Below are 9074 nucleotides of genomic sequence, written 5' to 3' on the forward strand. Positions count from 1 at the left end.
CCACTCGCCTGCTGCCTCTCCCATTTGTGGGTACTAGGCCCTTTGCCCTCCCTCCTGCCTATGCCCTTGGAGCCTCTTCTCTCCCAGCGACGGGTGTTTTTCCAGTGGCTGTGGGTACCCCCCCACCCCACACCCGCGACATGCAGGGTGTTGATTTGACTGGACATGAGCTCAAAGCTCATTAAGGGCTCATCGATATGGGCAATGAGAAGCTGTGTGGGCTGAGGCAGGGGGAGAGGGGCCTGCAGCAGGAGGGGCTCATAGTTCCCCTCTGTGTGTAGGAGCAGGTCAGTATGTGCCTCCCTGGGCTGGTGTCTCCTTGAGCAGCTCAGCGCAGATCCAGAGGACCCCAAGGACCCTCAACCAGCTGGCACTGTGAGGTAGGTGCCTCCACTGAGACAGCAGGTTCTGGTCTTGGGGACATGAGCACTGGGGTTGGAGAAGGGAGTACTGCAGTGGTGGTGGGGAAGAGCCACCTGCCTGCGTGGGCATCACTGTGGAAGGGACACTGTAGGTGCTGACCTCTCCTCCATCCATACTGGGTTGGATGTGGGGCTGAGGGGCTCAGCATCCTGAGGACAAGGCAAGATGAAGGATGGTTTTTGTCTCACATAAGGTGCTGGAGAAGTTAGCAGATGAGGGCAGGCCTACCTGCCTAGTGCTTAATCAATCAGGGCAGTGTGAAGCAGGCATGGCTCATGCTTTACCCTCTGCTGCACCACTGCTTTGCCTAAATGTCTTCTGCCAGTTGCCATTGCCACTGTAAAGTCTCCTTGGTCAAGAAATACACCAGTCGCTGGGACGGCAGCCTGTTTCCTATCTGTCACTACTATGCAGAGCTAACTGGATTCCCCTTGGTGTTAAAAAGTAGCTGCAGCAACCAACCTCTCTTCAAAACCCTCTCACTTCAAGCAAAAGCCTGGGCGCTGGAGTGTGTTTCTGCTATAGCGAAGAAGCAGGGCAGAAGCAATCACCTCCTGCATGCTGCTGGGTGTGCAGCTCCCCATTCGCATCTCAGGAGCTGGCGCTGCCAGGCAGGGCAAGGGAAGGAGAGAGGTCCCAGAGCAGTACCCCAAAGTGATACTGGGGGCCTGAAAAGGGGAAGGTTTCTCACAATGCCTATGGGCTGGGGGGAGATGTAGTGAGCTTAAATGGTGGCTCAGTGAAAATGCTCTAACAGCACTTGGATGAAATCCGAGCAAGTTTCCCTGGGAGGGTCTCCAGTGGGTAGGGCTCAGGGGGGTAGGTGATGTGCATAGTAGAGGGATTGGTACAGCTGTCTGGTGCTGGGACAGCCCTTCCCAGACTTGTGCACTGCCATCCCAAGGATCAATCTAAAACACAGGGTTTCAGGGTCTTGGCACCCCTTCAAAGAGGCCCTGCAAGTTCTGGTGATCTTTGACAGTGGAGCTGAGCTTCCCTGCCTCTACAGCTTCTGGTTTGTTTTGGGGGCTATGCCTGCACTCTTCCCATCTATCTCCAAGAGACTCTGGCCCTGAAGGCAGTGCCTCACTCCCCATGTCAAGCCCTTTCCATCCCTTCTCTGTCTTCACAGAGAGCAAAAATCAGGTCAAAGACATGCAGCTGGAAATGTGTTTTCTTCTGGGGAAATTTAATGGTTGTAAGAGAAAAAGGGCTAATATCCTTATACTGGGGGTGGACTTTCCTGTCACACTGGGTCCTGTTCACTGGGGATGGAGTGAGTGCCATGTCTGGCCGCTGCGGAAATGCTTGTGCAGTAATAGCTGAGCCTGGCCCTGGAGGGTCAGGGGCTGCACCCTGGTATGGACTGGCTGTGTGAGCTGTGGCTCATGTTTCTAACCAAGACAACATGGACAACAGCCTTTCATTCATCTGCCTTATCTCCTGATAGTAAAAGCCTTAGGGAAAGAGCTGCTCCTTCTGCACTGTTGTATTACATTTAGCACGAGAAGTAGGGAAAGGAGAAGAAAGATCTGAGTGTTAAAGTAGTAGAGATAATAATGCCCAACTAGTTGCAGGATGATCCTAGACTGCAGGGGATGGTGTCCTTCCTGGGTAATGAACATGGTTTGGGGGCTATTTTGAGGAAAACCTCAGCCAAGGCACTGCTGGCTAACAAAGTTTATGTGTGGTTCCTGTGGAGGGACCTGGCTCTGCCATGCTCTGTTTTCCACCCCAAGAAAGCATATGAACAAATGGAATCTTGGAGTAGCCTCAGGGCTCTTGGCATGATTATTTCTCTGGTTTCATGGAGAAGGAGAGCAAAGAGTTTGGCATCTGAAAGTGGGATGCACATTTCCTCTCTGGCTTGGCTATGCTGCAGCAAGAAAACGATGTGCTCTGTGTGGTGAGGCTCTAATCTTTCTCAGGGCTTAATACGCGTGCCAGAGTGGCAACAGGCAGTTTCACAGGAGCCACGTTTTGCTTGGTGACTTGATGGAGCTGCAGTGACCCTGCCTAGAAGCAGCATGGGGAAGGTCTGCATTTGATCTCCTTCTTCTCCCATCTATCTTTCCTTTGTGCCTTCAGCTGGATGCAGGAGCAGGGACTTCTGAGACTTGCTCATCGTAGTCCAAGAGCAGCACATGTTGGCCAGCGTGGCTCATCTGTGCCTTGTGGATGGGTCATGTCCCAAGCTGTGAGCTTCCCAGCCACAGGGGACACACAATGGTCAGTCCTTTGCTCCTCTGCCTCTCAGGGTAAGGAGAGATCGCTCCCCTGCCATGCTGGACACTTCAGGGCACTCTCTGCATCATTCTTATGCTTGGTTTTGCTCTTTTCTTATGTTTTCTTTCTTTATTAACTTTTTAATTATTAAATTGTGGCAGCAAAGTCCAAGATGACTTTCTCAGGTGAAGGTCATCACTTTCCATTGCAAGACCAGTTTTGCCCAATTTGCTCGTTGATCAATTACTTCATAAAAAATAAAAGGAAAAACTAAAAAAAACAAACAAACAAAAAAAAACAATCCAAAACCCACCCAAACCCCAACATATCAAATCCAATAAAGCAAATAATCATTGACATTACTTGTAACATCTCTGGAGGTGCATCAAATCCAGCTCTAGGTGTATGAAGTTGTTATTTCCCTTCTGATGCATGGCCCAGACACGCCTTTTGCTCAGTATTTGTGACTCCCAATGAGCTGGGGAAATTCACCCTTTGGAGACCATGGCTGAAACCTCAGGGTGTTGCTGCAGCTCAGGGTTTGACCTAAAATCTTAGCTCAGAGGCTCGGTTTTGGTAAGACAGTGGCTGGCAGGAGCAGTAACTGATGCTGCATTGGCTGAGCTGTGTCACTGCAGCCTCTCTGGGGAAAGGCTGTGCCCAGACACCATGCAGGGCTGTAAAGAAAGGGAACAGGAGGTATAAGGCGTATGAGAAATTCCGGCTGGCGTTGCCCTTTGTGCTCATTTTTGGGTACTTTGCCCCAGTGATGTTTGCACTGAAGTCACTGGAAGGTTTTTTCTATTAGCCTCCCTGGAGTGTGATTGCCCCTTAGCAATCAAGGCAGGCAGCAGACGCCAATGAATGTTATTCCTGGGTTGTGTGTACAAAAGAAGCAGAGAAATACATGAAAAAACACAGCTTCTGTCCTAGAAGAGGAATAGTGTGTTGGGTTTGTCTTTTTTTTTTGCTTAGTGGAACTAATGATACATGATTTTCCCTTCACAATGCCCTTTGTCCCTCCAACTCTCATGACAGGTCCCTTGTGGCAGTGTATACTGCCTCTCTAGTCCTCCACACCATCCCATCCTCAGTGCTCCCGCCTGTCTCCCATGTCTCTGGGCTGCACTTCTTCCTTCCCTGGCCCCATGCACTCTGGCTGGCTCATGCATGGCTCTGGCTGGCACCATGGGGCACTCCTGGGGTCACCGCACAGCCCTTCCTTGGGAGAAGCACTAACCTGAGTCTCTGCTTCTCTCCATTCCCTACTTGAAGAACTTGATACCTCTGAAGGCTTCTTTTTCAGTGTGGGTTAAACTTGCCCATGAGCTCAAAAAGTAACCGGGACTAGGAACAGACAGATCAGTCTTTGTACAAGAAAATGTCCGTGTTGCTTCTGACGGGGCAAAAGAATAATACAACAAAACTGTATAAACTACCAGCATTGTGAAACTGGCGCCTTAGCATGCCAGATTGCACTGTAGAAGAAAAGAAAAACTCTTCTTAATTTAATCAGCACATTTAAAATGGGCAGAAATATTCCCTTAATCTTTTTAATGCTGTACTTTGCTGAGGAGGATGGAGACAGGGATGCCTTTAAGGTGCTTGCTTGTCTTTCGCCATCTCAAAGCCACTGGGGGCTCAGGGAGCTGCCTGCAGTGTGCTTGGAAGCTGACAGGAGAGGAGCAGGACATGGCCCAGCCTCATCCTGCAGTTGCTCAGGCTGAGTCTAGATAGTCTATGGGAGCTGAGGAAGAGCACTGCCAGCTCTCTGCTCCCTGGGGAAGCTTCTCAAGATGAGGTTTACATGAGAGCTCTAAAACGGGCCAGAGGCTACATTATTTGCCTCTCTCCTTACAGGCAGTGTGAGACAGCCCCAGCCACCGAGGTGAGAGCAGCAGTGGTGGGTGAAGCACAGCCCATGGCTGTGAGCAGGATCTGACCCTGCTTCCCCTGAGGGATAAGGAGCCAAGTGGGCATCCATCTGGAACCAGGGAGGGCATCACAGTAGCTGATCTGATTCCACCTGCATGTGTAACACAAAGATTAAGATGTTGCTTGGCAAACCAACCACATGGTAGGCTGCAGCTCAGCAGTTCTTCACCCATTTTTTTCAGGGCTTCAAGACATTCTGGCCTCATGTGGGTATCCTGTTTGTTTAATGGTTTACAAAACACTACTTACGTGTGCCCCTTCTCCTCATCTGGATAGGGTTGTGGTGTGCTATAAACCTCACCTGCCACGTTATCAGGAGCACCATGGATCACCCGGGCATGTTGGTGGAGAAGGGAGGTTGGGCAATAGCTGCAGATCGGACCTGGACATCAGCAGCTCAAATCTCATGCAGGAGAGTGGAAAAAGCATGCCACCTGGCAGCTCTGTCACCCAGGAGTGCTGATTTATTTTCTTCTCACATCCTCTGTGAGCGCTGATTTCTCCTGTAACCAAGCAATCGCCTCTCTTCAGGGGAAGGGAGATGAAAGGTTGGGTGACTGCAGCGGCTGCCTCTTGGGCAGCACGTGGACCAGCTTGTGAAACACAAGCCCTGTCTGCCTGACCGTGCTGGCAGGACAGTGATGCTCCAGCTCTGAGCAAGCTCCCTGTGGCGCCAGCACCCTCAGGCTCCTGTGGGGGCTCTTTTCCAGACCCTCTGGTTTTCATGGATGCAGGAAGCTCAAGCATATTCTGCTGCTGCAGCAAGCAGAAAATCAGCTGAGCATCTGCTGTGCCCTGATCAGCAGGTCATGGCTCTTAACAAGACGCAGGAGCCTTGGGGCTACTTGGCTGTCATTAAAATGGTGTGGATGGAAGGAGAAGTCTAATGGACTGAACAACAGCCTGTGCTGTGTAATTAAACTAATTGTGGCTCTACCTGCATGGGTTAGAAGTGACTTGTGTGGCTGTTACAGCACTGAAAAATAAAAGGTGGAGAGGTGTGAAAGTATTTCTTACATGCGTTTCCACAGCTAATTTTGCTGTTTCATTTCAGGCAATTTTATGCCTTTGAAATTTTTGGTTTATATCGAATTGGAGGAGACTGTTAATATTTCGCACTGAAGCAGGGGAAAGCAAAAGGTCACTGTTGTTAGCAGTTTCAGGTGGTAGCTTTCCAAGTGGAGGCAATACTTTTTCAGGGCTGTTTTCTTATTTGAGGTGAAATTCCTCACGAAAGGGAGGGGAAGGGCTGTTTTCCAGAATGTTTCAGCCTGGCTCTGCACCCGCTGGGGACCACGCACAATTGTTTTTATTGACTTGAGCAGCAAAAGACCAGGCCTTCTGCACGACTCAGTGGAACTCAGGTCACTACTTTACTGCCAGGGATTTATGACCCTTGCTTTTCCTGATTGCTCTGAAAGTCTCGGCTTCAGAATACGATATCTTTAGAAGAAGTCAAATGAGAAATCTGCTATAGTGTCATGTTTAAACTCTTTGACCTTGTTTTCAAGTCCTTGCAAAGCGGAGCCCACCTCCAGTTTGTAGTTCTGCTGTTATTGATTATCATTTCAAGTCCTTCAGGCGTTTTGGTGTGCCCAAAGTGCCGTGTGCTTTTGGGAATGAATAATGTGACATGACAGAGAGCTACTCAAACTGACTGCTCTCTCTAGGCTGTCAGCACAGGGCAGAGCCCTGCGCTTATGCTGGAGGAGATGCATGTGGATAAGTGGAGGGGCTGATGCATTTTGTCCCAGTAGACCGCTTGTCCAGCGTGTGAGCTGATATCTAAACATAGGAGTCAAACACTCGGCCTGGAGCAACCCAGTGACTTCATTTTTCCTGGTCAGAATTGTGTGTCCAAGGAAGGACATGGCACAGCTGGGCTGTGGGACATGACTGAGCCCTTCTTCCCTAGTCATCCATCACTGTAGGAGACAGGACAGTAAGTGGGATGAACCCTAGGTGGGTGCTGTTGACTCTCTATCTCTTCATTGTGGAGAAACCACTATAAATCTAGTTTATTTTATCTGAGCTGGAGATGAAGGATCTCACTTCTCAGGTAAGAAGTAGCTGCCAGTGTGCTCTGCTGCTCCTCTACAATCTTCCCACCAAGTATACTGAATACAAGATGTGACCACCTCAATTGGTCCAGAACTGTGGCAGCAAGAACAGGGAAAAGAGCGAAGGGAGAGCAGGATATATGCCTACTTTTAAGGATAGCATCTTACCTACTGTTTTTTGTCCCAGAAAAAGAGAAGTGAATCAAAATGGCTTCCGCCGAGCCTAATTTGTAATGTCTCCAGGCATAGCTAAACATCCTGACTTAGCCCAGCTCTGAATTCCTCCCAGGGGGTTTGATGCTATTTCTGCTGTTTTGATTTATAAATTGTCTTTATTTTACTTTCCTCCTACATGATCTGTATGATCTTTTTTCTCCCTGCCTTACTGAGGAGACAGGAGCTGGTGCTTGCTATACACAAGATGTAGGACAGAAACGGGATCTGTTAACCAAAGCTTTTCTTTGTCTGTCCAGCAATGCTTTCTTCTGGCATCTGCTTCATGGGCTATGTGAAACAGTCTTTTCTCCTCAGAAGGCTTTTTTGTGCTGCCACTTACTTCTGGGCTTACCTGCAGCCATCCTTGGGCTAGAGGAGTTGTGAAGCTCAGGGCTGCTTCCACAGCTCAGTGGGGTTTGGTTACACTCTTCATCCCCCACCAAGTTTTCTGGCTTCTCCAATGGCGTACCAGAATGGATCACAGTTATTTTCTGGTTCAGCCATTCCCTTCACAGTTGACACAGTTTTTCTAGCCTCAGCAACAAATCTGGTGGGAGAAGGAAATCCATCTGTTGTAACCATGGGGTGTCCATTACAGTAAGCAGGAGCCAATACTGCTGTTGAGCCTGGGCTTGGGAGACCGTCTGTGTTGAGGACGGTTCAGAAATGGGAGTTAATGAGTCCCCCGATCATCTCATGGTGCAAATGGGTACTGTTTGCTTACAAGTCTGACAAGAATAATCAGCTCAAGCAAGGCCAGCTTTAACTGCTAGAGCATGCCACCTCCTAGAATCATAGAATCAGCTAGGTTGGAAAAGACCTTTAATATCAACAAGTCCAACTTCTATCCCATCACTGCCAAGTCCACCATTTAAATTCAGCTCTGTGTAAAATGGACTGAGAATGCCTTCTGCACTGGCTGAGGGCAGATGCTGAGGGTAAAACCAGGAAAAGTAGCGAGTGATACTTCCTTGGAAGAGCCCCTCGACCTCCAGCAACTTATAGCTCAGGGATTTCCTGAACTGCAGTGGCAGCACCTGGTGGATTTTCCTTCCATTATTTTTCCTCTTAATTTCCTCTTTGAAGTCATGTAAACTCTCAGCATCCAGCATGTGCTGGAGTTGGGAGTCTTGCTCCATAGCTGTGCGTTTTGTGGACTACCACCTTTGGTTCTTTTTGAACCTACCACCTCCTCTCCTGGTCTAATCCCCTGTAGTTCTTCCATCAGAAACGGTGAACACTCATATACTAAAACACTGATACATTTATAGGCCCCTGTCAGTCACCTCTTCCACAGGCCAATGGGTTCTAGTTCATTTAGCCTTTCCTCACATGGAAGACGTTCCACTCTTTTGAGCTTCCTTTTGGCTCTCCTCCATGTCTTTTTCTGACTTTACAGGAAAGGGAGAACTGCATTTAGTTTTCAAGACATGAGTACAATACTGTTTCAGACACTGGTGTAATAATGTAGCCTGTTCTTCTTCCAGAACGGTTTTGGTGTCCTGGTTAGATAGTTCTTAGGACCTAAAAGGAATGGAAATACTAATTAGATGTTTAGTCAGACTCATACAAATAATTCTCAGGGCTTTGGAGCCCTGACTTAGTGGGATTCCAATGGTTCACAAGCTGCCTATAGTCACTATCAAGCATCATCTGAATACACCTGGCAATTTGAGTATCAATCACATTCAACATGGTGTACAAGATGGTGCTGAGTAGATCAGTGATTTCCTTGCCAGGCATTGCAGGTGCACAGCTGTGATCACAGCTTTGCCACTGCTATGACAGGAGATTAAGGCACAGAGTTGCAATGTGGGGCATGTCCGTAGTGGGGCTGCTGTTGCAAACTATACTATCACAGCCATACACAATCTCACAAATCTGGTGCACTCAGATTTGGGCCCCAGACCTGGGGGATGCCCTTCTCCACTGTCTCTCAGACATGCTAGCTATATTTCTCTGCTTGGACTGCTCTATGGAGGGTCACCCACAGACTGTGACTTCCCTGCATGCACATGGGTCCTGGAGTTTTTCTTGCAGAGCAGCGTTGGGATGAAGAGGAGGTAAGATGAGAGTTGAGGGGTTTGCTACATGCTGGTAACGACCCGGTCTAAGCCTGTTGCCAGCAGCCTATATGACCAGGTCTCCTTGGAAGGGCAGCTGTGGAGAAAGACAAAATTATCCTTCTCTTTCTCTCTGTTGAAAGCAGACACG

The sequence above is a fragment of the Pezoporus flaviventris genome, unplaced genomic scaffold, assembly GCF_033815535.1.
Source record: "Pezoporus flaviventris isolate CSIRO_AGI_PZ_B2104156 unplaced genomic scaffold, CSIRO_AGI_Pfla_v1 ptg000002l, whole genome shotgun sequence".
Lineage (NCBI taxonomy): Eukaryota > Metazoa > Chordata > Aves > Psittaciformes > Psittacidae > Pezoporus > Pezoporus flaviventris.